Source organism: Triturus cristatus, chromosome 1_1 (assembly GCF_964204655.1).
Source record: "Triturus cristatus chromosome 1_1, aTriCri1.1, whole genome shotgun sequence".
In the NCBI taxonomy this organism is placed as follows: domain Eukaryota; kingdom Metazoa; phylum Chordata; class Amphibia; order Caudata; family Salamandridae; genus Triturus; species Triturus cristatus.
Window position 1 is genome coordinate 287,816,293 of NC_140579.1, and position 13,637 is coordinate 287,829,929.

The following is a 13,637-nucleotide window of genomic DNA, read 5'->3' on the forward strand; positions in this document are numbered from 1 at the left end:
GACGGCCCAATTTGTATTACTAAAAGATGACTACAGAATGGAATATTTTTTAGATGACATCCAGCCATTTTTGGCGAGAAAACTGTATGTCCAGTTTAGAATGGGCATTCTGCCGCTCCGTGTATTCACCCGCAAATGGACACACTCTTTTCCTAGAGAATGCCCAGCTTGCAATTGGGAGGAAGAGATGGAGCTTCATGTCTTTTTCTTTTGTCCGGGTTATACATTAATAAGGAAGCGCTGGCTTGTCCAACTGTGCAGCAATTTGGGGTTTGTTCACTGTGCTGAGGCATTTAGAGTTTTGAAGTCTGACACCCGTAAGCTCATTGTCTTTGCTGTGTCAAGATTTCTGACTTCAATGTGGCGTAGGCGCATGATTTTTGTAAAATCGTTACTTTAGATGCAGCAGCACATTGTTGTAGTTCTCTAGGGTTTTAACCTGTATTTTAATTTTTTTTAACTGTTTTAACCTTAAAATGCATTTGGTTTTACTTTTTATATGTCTGTATACAGTTTGTATGTCAAAGTTATGAATCTGATTGCTGCTTCAACTAACTCCTCGGTATGACCCGCATTGAATCCATTCGCACAGTTGTGTTATTCATACTCATTGTTCTTTGCACAGTATAAATCTCGCACATGCACTTTATTAAGCCGCCGGATATGGAACTATGTCAGTGCCTAATTATAGATCGGAATGTCATTTTATTAGATTACCTTCTTTGTCTATTTTCTTGCATTGCATTTACTGTTTTTATTGCATACTTTTATGGTCGTAATGACCGAAATAAAGGTTTTTGAAGTGAAGAAGAAATATCTATTATCCTCAATCCAATGATATCATGGAAATGCTATCAAAGACCACCATCACCATATCTATAAGGTGCTGATGACCTTCTTTGTCAACTCAATCTAATCACCTATCGACTGCCTTTGCAAAACTTTCTCCATTGTTAAGTCCCTTTTAATTTCTGCTGCTGAGGAAAATGTCATCACCCCTTCTCAAGAATTATGCTCTGATCTTTTTAGGTTCTTGCATCACAAGATATTTAAAATTTACAATGATTTTCAAGTTCTGTCCCATGATCACACCCCTGATCTGGTCATTTTGCCATCTACTCCGACAGCCAGCTCTACTTTAAACAAACTGCCCCCTCTCCTCTACTAAGAAATCATAGCATCGCTGGCTCGTCTCCAGTCTGGCTCCTCAACTATTTTTTCGCTTGACTGTGATGTTAACAGTTCTCTTCTTCTGGTCATTTTCAGTCTTTCCTCGGAATGTGGTATAGTTCTGAATATCTGGAAACGTGTTAGTCATGCCACTCGTCAAAACAACTATAGTCGGCCCTACCATTTTAAGCATTTGTTGGCACATTTCTCTTTTACCTTTACCACTGAAAATCCTAGAGATGCATGTAAATAAGCAACCTGTCTTGAGTCCAACCACCTACTAGATCATTCTCAATTGGATTTTCAATCTGAACGAGCACAGAATCTGCCTTTTATTGCAGTCACGGAAGACCTCAGGCACATCTTAGACTGAGATCGTCTGCTGCATTTGAAGGAGCTGGGTTCCACGTTCTAGATCTGCTCTGGAACCCAGGACGATGACTCTTTTATCAGCATGAAAGCGTGAAAGAGAGAGAAATCATTAGCCAATCAATCATACAGTTTCAATGAACTATGACTCAGAAGAATCACAGACTCCCAGTTAGATTTAGTTTGTTTATTACAAAGCCAAGAACAGTTGGATATACAAGCACCTTAAAATGAGGGTGTGAAAATACATTGGAACGAATACAAAGCCAAACTTACAGGTGAAGTTAAGGCGATGCAACATGCACATAATAATCAGTTTGAGAATCAGAATACATAAAATAATAGCACAAATGTCGAGATTCCCCTTCATTCGAGGTTCGTGAGTATAAAGCATTAGTCTGTCCCTACACCATCACTAGCGTGATATACCTACTTGGCCTTTCCCAAGGCAAGATCCATAAAGGTGTCAGCATGTGAAGTCTTCCAGATAAGTCTCTTCACGATAGATGGTTCGAATTTCATAAAGCTACAGAGCTCGTTCTAAGATATTCTCTCTCTCTCAAGGCAATGCAGAAGTTCCCGGACACTGTCCATAACTTCCATACTTCACTTTCGCAGGTAGTATCCCAAGGTGCATTGCTGCATCTCACCATAAAGCCAAGCCACCTCCTTGTGGGTATTTTCCATATGGCAGCGATGCTCCCAAGCCTCTGCAAGATGACCTTGATTCCCAGACTTTCTCAGATGAGAAAGTACAACAGTTCTTTATTATCAGTATCAAAGTTCAATGTATCCTCTTCTCCGTAAGCCTAACTCCTAAAACAAAGACATTATTCTAGCTAACAAGGATGAATTCTCCTCCTGCAACAGAAAAGTGCGATAGAACAATTCCAAGATGCATATGAAATTCTCTAATAAATCTAATGTGAGTGCTTCCAGGGGAAACATACAATTCGGCTTACAGAAATCGGTCAGCATAAGAAATGGCACAAGGCCTCATGAAATTGCACACAAAGAGAATGTTTTTACTGAGTCATCTAAATTAACATGTTACATAAGCATATCAATTGTGTGAATACTTTGTCAGCGACATGTATGAATTCTGCACGTTGATGTTTTCTGCTGAACACGCATAGTTGCAACGTTAATTTCTTCATGTTTATATTGAAAATATGCCTAACACATCACCTTTCACATTATTACAGTTCACTTCCTAAAGGCCTAAATTAATACAATAATGAATTATATGTAGGTACAGCCTACCCATGATTATAATGTACCTCTACAAATGAAAGAGCAAAATTTGCGCTCTAACAGTTCCCCCTCAGATGACAAGTGTCATCACACCCACAGTACAACTTCCTATAGAAAGAACCGACCTAAACAGACGTTGTATCCAGCCTCCCCTGTCAAAATCTCTCTAAGCTCTTAAGATTCTCATAGTGACTGTCCTGCAGTATCTCCAGTCTCCTCTCTCGCTCTCTAATCTCAGCTCAGCTCATCTCTGCTAATGACATTTGTAAGCCTTCACTGCTCCCATCAACAAAATGACACAAACCATAACTATTACTATTTGCTTCAAGATATAACCAATAATTCCTTTTCCAAGGTTTGCAAACCAACTTCCAACTTTTCCAAACCCTTTTCCAACTGTGCTCCAAATCCCCTCAGTTGCCAAATCATGTATCTCACGGTGTATCTCAGTGATGTTACTTATTTACATCCTCAGATCCTTACTATGGTCTGGGATACAAGTACAGCAATGTTTAACCCTCAGCATTTTACAGACTCCGCCCTCTTTTGCTAATAACACATCTAAAGCAAGACGGTTTTGCATCACCATAGCTCTTTTTGGGACTATCACTCCATCTACGAGTAACAATGACTGAGCTGTGTTGACTGACAACTTATCTACTATAGTTGACAACCTTCTAATCTTAACATCATTTAAGACCACTCCCAAGCTGGGTATCATTTCTCCAAACACATCTCCTACAATCACTCCAGCACTGGTTCCACATTTCTCTGTATGTGGTGACTTCCCTTCCAAACTCTTCAAGTCCTCTACGTAGCATATTTTAGGAAACACGACAGCCACATAACGTGCCATACCAATTGTTCGGCAATCGAACAACCACATTTTTTCTACACACTAAATACACATTCGTTACCACTTGCACTGCATCCTGTAAGAACTTCTTTGAAGAAGCATCAGTGGTGAAAATGTGATCACACACACACTCTGTCCCACAAATATGGTGCATAATATGTCTGTAATTGTCTGATGCAAAGCTTCCCTCACTGTTCCCAATCCAAAGCTATTAGACCATAACTTCCCTTAGTCTTGTGAGCTAACTCTTCCTTGGTCCATTTAAGTTTTCCTTCTCTATTGTTAAGCTTAACCATAATGACCTATGTCTATTTTCTACTTGGTCTACAAATTTTATTTCGGTGTCAGTTAGCATGCATGTTAAGTTATGTCTATGTGGAATGTATGACATTACAACGCGTGTCATTACAACGCGTGCAGTTACATCGCATGCGTTACAACGCATGCAATGTTAAAACGCTATGCCATTACAACGCAAGTGTTTACATCAACTTGCACTAGATGGCGTGCTAACATTAGAAAAGTGTAATTTACTATTCCAACTCCAGTCCACGTAACAGTAGGGAAGGTGTTGGGATAGTAAACTACACTATTTGTAATGTTAGCACGCCATCTAGCGCAAGTCGATGTAAAGACTTGCGTTGTAATGGCATTGCGTTGTAACATCGCATGCGTTGTAACGCATGCGATGTAAAAGCTGCGCGTGGTAAAAACCGCGTTGTAATGGCTGTTCCCCGTCTATGTGCATTAGCCGTATCTTATGTAGCAGTAGGTACAAAATACTTTCCCATTCTCTCTTCTTGTTTGTATTAATTGTATTTGTTCAGATGTTTGTCAGCTGGAGCTTCTGAAAGCACTAAATCATAGTTCAAGAAATAGTACTGGTAATGACCCTTTCCATAAAACATGATAAGCAGCAAACTACGAGTAATAAATACCATATGTCAAAGGCGGGTGATGATACCAGATACCCTCCTCAACATATGCAAGTAATTGCATGCACACATAAAAATCTCTCACATCCATAGTATTTACGTACTCATACCATAACTTTGCATAAGCATTCAAGGTATAATCACCTTTGGACAAATGTGCATGCAATAAGCAATTAGTCTGTTCTATCAAAGCACTGTCAGCTCCTAATGTACCCTCTTTTGTGCTAGAAGTGGTAGGTATGGGTGTCCCATTTACTCCCACCCCCTTAACTTTGGCTTTGTGTGGACATTATGATGAATACAGCTATTACTATGATCGCTGTGAGAAGTTGGCCTGGTATGTGCTGTCTACTAGTTATAGTGAGCACCTTGCACCAGTCCAAACGACCCTTATTGATGATTAGGTTAAAGACAACCTTTATTGAAAGCTATCCTAGTGGTAGCTATGGAGAGCAGCCTTCAGGCTAAGTCTCAAAGGAATGTAAATCAGCCTTGTTTACCAGATTAGAACCTCCTGAATGACCAAATGAAAGGAGAACCACACAAGGTATATATAAAATATATGTATTTATTTCTAAACACTCACTACAAATCTCTTTATGAGATTAGAGTCCAAGATACACAATAATACAGCTCTAAAACGACAGTAAATAACACAATATACAATGTGCCCCAGGGGCGGACCAAACCATATATTAAGAAAGTGGTATAACAATCATGACTTGACTAGACACAGTGCCTAGAGGACATAGAATCGCTGGGACCCCAAGGAACCACCCAAGGTAGTGACACAGGGGACCCACGGGGGACGTGTGCAGTGTGAGAACACAGACGCGAGCCCCGTACAATCTTATGGGTAAGTCGTGGTTGGAATTTTAAAGATTAAGGACACTTAGGAGAGGACTTCAAGCAAACCCTTTGGAACACAGAAGGTTCTAAGGCCAGCACCCTTGAGAGTACCAAGGTACCCGAGTTACCTATCCCAGGAGAGCCGGGTGCATAGGGGTCAAGTGGTGTTGGAAACGCTCATTGATTTCAACGGCGTGATGCGAAGAAGTGCTACTGCCGGGAAGATGAGAAGTGTCCGGTGTGATGCAAGCCTGGATCGGAGCTGAGAAGAACCTGAAAGCAGAGGGGACAGAGTCTGGGTCACTTGACAGTGACCAGGGGCACGATAGACGAATGCCCACCAATGTCTGGTGTTTCAGGTGAGATGAGGTGAAGCTTGACTCTGTGGCCACGGGGGCCAGGAGACATCGACGATGACCAAAGTTCACAGGCAAACTGTCCCACGAAGGATGTCGAGTGCTGGGGGGAGTCAGTGTCCGGATTGGAGACCAACAAGCCTTGGCAATTGTAACCCACGCGGTCGGAGAAAAGATGCTTCGGTGTAGACCAGCAAGGTCCTGGGGACTCCCCAAGCAATGGAGAGTCAGGGCACGTCTGGAGCAACCAGGAAAGCCCACTTAAAGTCAAAGTTGCCTTCACAGGGACCCACAGGTTGACGTACCAGAGATCGCGAAGGGACCTCGAGGCCAGTAATCGGTGGAAACACTGCTGGGGTCAGGACTACAAGTAGCCCAAAGCACAGCCTCAGGGATTGCCAAAAAGCATATGCTGCTGCAAATGTGCACGGTGTCCAGGGGTACGGGTTGCATGGTCCCCACGAGGGCTGCGGGTCTCAGGTTTGCTGAGAGCACTAGTCAACCTTAGGGAAGCTTGGGAACCCACCTCCTGTGTTGCTAAATCTTTGGAGTCCTTCAGGAGCTGCGTAGGTGCAAACCGGTCAGATGCGTTTAAGGTGCCTGCCTTGCAGGGGAGTAACTCCTTTACTCCAAGGGAGATTCTTCAGTCATCCAGCGTAGTGTAGATAGTTGAAGTACTTGGTTTCTGTAGCAGAGTTTCGTCCAGGTAAATTCAAAGTCCTGTAGCCAGGGGTTCCTACTTTATACCCAAGGAAGGGGTGAGACAAACTCTGGGGACCCACCTATGGGAGGGTCAGGACAGAGGGGTGGCTACACCCATGTCCTTGTCCAGTTTCACTCCAGAGCAGGGGCTGATGTCTGCACAGGGACACCAAATGTGACCCCAATGCAGACATCAAAGCACTCTCAGAGTGCACCCACCCAGCCCCGACAACTAATTCCTGTCTGTGAGGTGGCCACACCTCCCTGTGATAGGAAACCTATTGTCCAGCCTTCCCCTGCCAGAGTTTCATCCAGCAGCAGGAGGGCAGACTTGTGTCTGTGGCTGGCAGCATCCATTTTGGGATGCCAGGGTCTGTGAAGTTGGTACCGGGTGTACCGGTGCGGTCATATTTCTCTCTCTAGTAGGGTGAAATCATACCTTCCACACCTGGTATGGAGGTATGATTCCAAGGTGTTGGACACCAAACACAACATGTTTCCATGCAGCCGTTTTAAAGTTACAATTTACAGCGAGGTTATAATACACTTAAGTATACATGGTTGGCTGCATCACAAACAACCCTGGAATATAGGTTCTGAAAGCTGCAGAGGGGTTCTGCTCATGCATGGGCACCCTCTCACATAAAACGCAGCACCCTGTCTTCAGGATTGATAAGGCCTACCATAGGGGTGACTGATAGGTTTATATGTGCAGTGATATAGGATAGATATAGTGAACCTATATCTAAGTAAGGGGTGCATGCACCACCTTACACAGGCTGCTGTAGCAGACCTGTTGTGTCATTTTGAATGGTCTCCCAGGGGTGGCATAATACATGCTTCAGCCCCTGAGAGGCCTCTGGGGTAGCTATGCCCTAGGTACATAGTATACCATATACTAGGGACTTATAAGGGTACCCCAGAATCCAATCTGGAGTGTACCTAAAGTACATGAACAACCAATTTAGGGAGAAAGCAGATAGACTGGGGTCCTGATTAGCAGGATCCCAGTCAAACTAAGTCAAAAACCAGCAAAACACCAGGCAAAAAGTGGGGGTAACTATGCAGTCAGATTCCACCTTCCTACAATCACTCCTACAATAAGTGTACCTATTATGAATTTGTGCCTATGGTTCAAATCTCCAGAGTCCATTTTCAATTGAGTTCGGATTGTGGCTGCAAGAGGATCAATGCAAAGTCTCTTGCTCTGCCACTCACTGGTGCACAATAACGTTCAGATGCAGCTTCTTGAAGTCATAAAAACAATTTTCAGTTCAAGGTACAATATTTACACAGCTTGGAAGACTTCCCTAGCCCTCTTTCTTCTTCTACGGAAAAGTCCCTATGTTTATTCTTCTTCCACTCGTGCCTAGGTTATCTGCTTTTGAGCAAAACAAATTCTATTTTCAGTTCAAAGTTCAATTTATATCCCTTATGTGATCAGAGCAACTTTCTTCAGTGCCACGCTGCAAAAGTTCAATGCAAAATGCTGCAATCTCCTGAGCTGGTAGCTGATTACCGAAGGATGCAAACGTGAGATCTTCCAAAAGCAAGCTCCGTAAGCCACTCAGTCTTGGTGGATATGGTACAGTCAATGTCAGAACTTTATTAGCCTCTACTCCAGAGACTAGCAGTTCAATTTCAATTATCAGCACCAGTCCTCACTCTCCTGGACCTCACTCTTACCGGATCTCACTCTTCCTGACATTTGTAACAAAGTAAGTCCACTCCAGAGAGGCGTATCTCTGGCATAGTACTCTGACTCTCCTTAACCTCCTCATACTCCCTTGCTCTTGATCGGACTCACTTTGCTCAGATTCAGATTATTCAGTTATGAGAGCACGGTCTCTTTCTGGAGCAAGTCTCAGATTCTGACTTTACTGTCTTACAGGCCACGATTCTCTTGCGACTACAGTTTTCTTCTGTAACACCCGAGCACTCTCCACACCAGTCTCTTCAGCTGAGTCCAAATCTATACCATTCGGAACTTTACCATCTTCCTCAGAGTCTTTACCTAGCCCTTGTGTAGCATGACCCCCCTCAGCATGATCTGGTGGGTAGCCATCCTCTTCAGGAGCCCTCACAGCTTGACTTGCCCTCTCTGGTGGTCTTGCAACCATGGCTGGAGCCACTTCAGGGAGAGGAGCTGTTTCTCCCGAAGGTCCTGAAACTCTATGGGTGTGGGAGGCATGTATCCAGTTCGGCAAACCTGCACACTTCACAGCATAGTTTTGTCACTAAAATCACCTGATAGGGACCTCGCCAATGTGCATCAAGACAGTTCTTCCTCACATGCTTTCGGACCGGGACCCAGTCCACAGGACTCAAGTCATGGCAGAGGTCTTTCGAGGTCGGCACAGTCTCAGCTTCAACCTGGTGAGACACAGAACCAACCACATCAGCCAATCCCTTGCAATAGTCAAGAACCAAATAATCTATGATGTTAATTAGCGAAGTGGAGGGCACTGCAGGCAAGCGCATCGCCCTCCCCATGAGAATCTCATGAGGGGATAACCTAGTCCTCCTGTCTGGAATGCCGCACAAACTCATCAACAGCAAAGGCAATGCATCAGGCCAGTTCAGAGACGTCGAAGAGCACACCTTTGCTATTCTCATCTTCAGTGTCCCTTTTATTTGCTCCTCCATTCCTGATGCTTCTGGCCTGTAACTACGGTGTAATCGTTGATCAACATTCAAGGCAGTGCACAGCAGCTTCATGATCTTGCTATGGAAGTGAGCCCCTCTATCCGACTCCAATGTAGTTGGAAAACCGAACCGAGGTATAAGCTCCCTCAACAATAACTTAGCTACTGAGAGACTATCACACCTCCTAGTCGGATATGCTTCCACCCATCATGAAACGATGCACACTACAAACAGACTGTATCTCAATCCGTTGCACCCAGGCATCTCACAAAGTCCAGCTGTATTCGGTTGAAAGGACCTACTGGCTGTCCAATGTGACTCATGGCAACCACAGTTTTCTTTCCCACATTCATCTGCTGACACATGACACATCGATGGCACACTGCAACAGCAATCACACGAAACCTCGTATTAATCCACGTTTGTCAGAACACTTTCACCATTGCACCTCTCCCAATGTGACCTGCTCCATGAATCTGTCTCACCATAGGATTCAGTAGACAATCTGGTAACACTGCTCTGCCATCACATGAAACCCAAATACCATCTTCCCTTTTCTTACAACCTGCTCTGATCCAACCAGCCTGTTCTTGATCCGACACTCCTCTCTGCAGACGCCTGACTTCATCCCAGGTATCTGAAATGGCTAGCATCATGCTGAGCTCGGTTCTCTGTGCTCTCGCCAGAATATTCCCCATTAAAAATGCATGCATGAGTTGCACAAAAGCGGACTACTTCGTCTGCATAGCTGTTCCCTATAGTCACAAAATCTTCCCCTTTCCAATGGGCAGCACTCTTCATGACCGCCACTTCCTTTGGTCGCTGCAAGGCTTCTAACGGTTGTCTCACATTCTCCCCATTTCTAATGGGAGATCCTGATGATGTTAAGAACACCCTCTGTGACCATAGCTGTCTGAAGTCATGAACCACACCGAAACCGTACTGGCTATCAGTATAGATAGTGACTCTGATTTGATCGGAAGCAAGACAAGCACGCGTCAAAGCAATGATTTCAGCTACTTGCGCGGAGTATACTCCTTGTAAACAAGCTGCTCTCAGGTAACTCTCATTGTCTCTTAAGCAAGACCCATCAACAAAAAGGACTTGATCAGATTCAGGCATAGGTTTATCGACAATGTCGGGTCTCGGTTTAGTACAAAGTTCAGTCACATCCAGACAGTCATGGTCCTCACAATCTTCCCCATCAACATTTGGAATAGGCATCAAATTAGCTGGATTTATCACAGAACACCTCTTCAAGGTGATGTTCTCAGCGGCTAACAAGATTTGTTTATATCTGGTTGGTCTATTGTTCATCAAATGCTGTGTTTTGGTTCTCGTCATCAGGAGCTCAACTGAGTGTTTAACATAAACAGTAAGAGGATGACCCATCACGATACTTTCACACCTTTCAATGCTGATACCTGTTGCAGCAATGGGTCTGAGGTATCCGGGCAATGCTGAAGCTACAGGATCTAATGTAGCTGAGAAATTGGCCACTGGTCTACGGACAACCCCATGTGTCTGGGTAAGTACAGATAGAGCACAACCCTCCCTTTCACAACAGAATAGTGAAAATGCTTTGTTATAATCAGGCATTCCCAGAGCTGGAGTGCGACAATGGCATTCCCTCAGCTCCGAGAAGGCAACCAAGCAATCGTTATCCCAGAGTACCGGATCGCTCATATCTTTATGTGTCATTCTCTGTAGGGGCTTCGCCTTCAACAAGAAGTTTGGAATCCATTGCCCGCAGTAGCCAACCATTCCCAGAAACACCTTGACTTCCTTGTGTGTGGTAGGCGCATTCATTTTCATGATCGCCACAATGCGGTCCGGTTACACCTTTCTCTTGCCTTTCTCGGTGCGATGACCCAAATACTGAACTTCAGTCAAGCAGTACTGAAGCTTGCTCAGTGACACATTGTGTCCATTTTTTGCCAAATGGTTCAATAGAGCAATGGTATCATCCCTACAAGCCTCTTCTGTCTCTGATGCGATCAAGAAGTCGTCAATGTACTGCACGAGCACTGAATTCTGTGGCAGCACCAAGCTTCCATGGTTCTTTTTCAAAATCTGGTTAAAGATGGTTGGACTTTCAGTATACCCTTGTGGGATATGGCACCATGTTAAAACACGATTCTCCAGCTGGAAAGCAAATAAAAATCAGCTTTCCTCATGTAATGGGATGGAGAAAAATGCCTCGCACAAGTCAATCACAGTAAACCATTCAGCCTCGCAAGGAATCTGAAACAGTATCACAGATGGATTCGGTACCACGGAACAACATGGAATCACAAACGCATTGTTTTTCTCAAATCCTGAACTATGCGATATTTATCGCTCTGCTTCTGCAACCCGATTATGGGTGAATTGCATGGTGTATTATCTTTTTCAGGATGCCTGGCGAAATATTGAATCAAACAGGCGTAATCCCTGCCACCATTTACGGGTACAGTGTGTATTGGGGCGTTTTTAGAAATTCTGCTTTTGGCTTAATGTGTATATGAACTGGCTCAACTCCTTGAATCAATCTTATCTCTTCCCACAGGAGAGACAGTGCCTCTTAAGTCCCATGGCATGTCATCCACTGTTAGTACAGGAAACATGTCTACACAGTGGTTCTGGTTCGCCAGTTTGAATGCAATGTCATCATCATTAGTCTGTAGTCCTACTCCCTTGGGTGTGCAATAGATGGTACAATTCCGTTTGCACAAGAGATCACATCCTAGCAAACAGACTGAACTCAAATCGTACACCACAAATTGGTGTTGATCTTGAAAAGTTCCTATTTTCACGCGTATTTATTCTTTCAATGGATTAGTCATTCTCCTATTGGCAACTCCTACAACTTGGATCAATTGTCCTGATAGGGGTAGGTTTGGGACTGCTTCAGACCTCACAGTAGAATGGGTAGCACCAGGATCAGTCAAGAATGTAATGGGATGACCGCCTAATTCTGCCTCCACATACGGTCCACTCTGGTCTACCTCTAAGACTGCTCCAAGGGTACAGTGTTTCTCACCCCTCAGGTACTATCTTTGTGACAGGTCCTGAACAAAACCGTCTAGAGCTTCTATGAAGGTCATTCGGTGATACGCCCGATTACTCTGCGGAACTCTCGGACATTGGGGTACTTGCACTAATTGATTCTGACCTCCCCTATTATAAGATCTGGATTTTGTCACAGTGTTTATTACATCGGGCAACTGCTTTGCTGGATTTGCTCTACACTTGCGCTTCCAATGCCCGAATTCGTGACAATAATGAGAAGCAGTCGTCTTCTTAAGTGTGGTAATGTCTATACCCCTCTTGAGGTCAGTACTTTTCCCTTTTCCTTGTCCAGCATTGTTAGGACCATTTTGGACCCCTCCATGACTGTTTCCCTGATTTCGACTTGAGGTTCCCCCATTCATCTGCACCTGATCTACTCTGTTCGCATTTCTCATCTGGACCAAGATCAACTTTATTCTCCTGTGCTTGGACTCCGCCTCATCACTGCAATATCTGGCATACCGTAGGATCTCATCCACAGACTTGTTCTGCCAGCAAATTTAATGCTGTTGAATCATAACACCAATTTCCGGTCTGAGTCCTACCAGGAATATGGAAACAAACTGTCCCATATCTTTAGGGTCAAGAGTATCTAACCCACTCTATTGCTTGAAGGCTTTCAGGAGCAGTTCATACTAAGCATGTACTGATTCTTTGGGTTCTTGGGTTGTTCGAGCTATCTTAACCCAATCAATATCTTGTGGAGCTATTTTAGACTGTAAACATGTAATTACCTGTTCGAACACTTTCATGACCAAAGGTGAAAGAACGAGAGTTATAGGCTCTCTGTCTGGTCCAGCAGAAGGCCAATCAATAGCAATTTTACAAGCAGACAATAAATCACTAGGAACCACAGTATCAAACAAGGTATTCAGGTCAATCCACAGACCTTCTAAATCTTTATGAAGCGATCAACTTGCTTATACTATTCAGCAGGTTTCTCCCATAGCTGAGGAAAATCATTTGTGAACGCTACCAAATCATCCTTGCTCCAAAGCACATACCCTCCACTTGGCACCTTTCGCAGTGGATACGCCTCAACTCCTGGTGTCCCCCCTCCTGGAGGCGATGTATCTCCCTTCACCTTCCTAATTCCCCTTTTCCCTGACCATCATTCCTCCCATTTGTCAATCATGCTCCATGCACGTATCCCTATGATCAACTCTCAAATGTGTGCTTTCAAGCCAGTTACCCTTTTCTCTTCCAGCTCCTTATCACTGTAATTCAACCTATGGTTTCCCTGTATCAATTTCATTTTGGACAGGTCTACATCATATTTTTATGGCCAATTCTGTCAATTTCTTATGTGCTCGTCTCGCTTTACGAGTGACATCCTTCGCCACAAACAATAGGTAATCCTGTTAATACATTTCTATTATTTATTTATAAAGCTTTGTATTGCACGAACAAGGCCCAAGAGGGTATCAGAGCGCTTCACATCATAGGGCA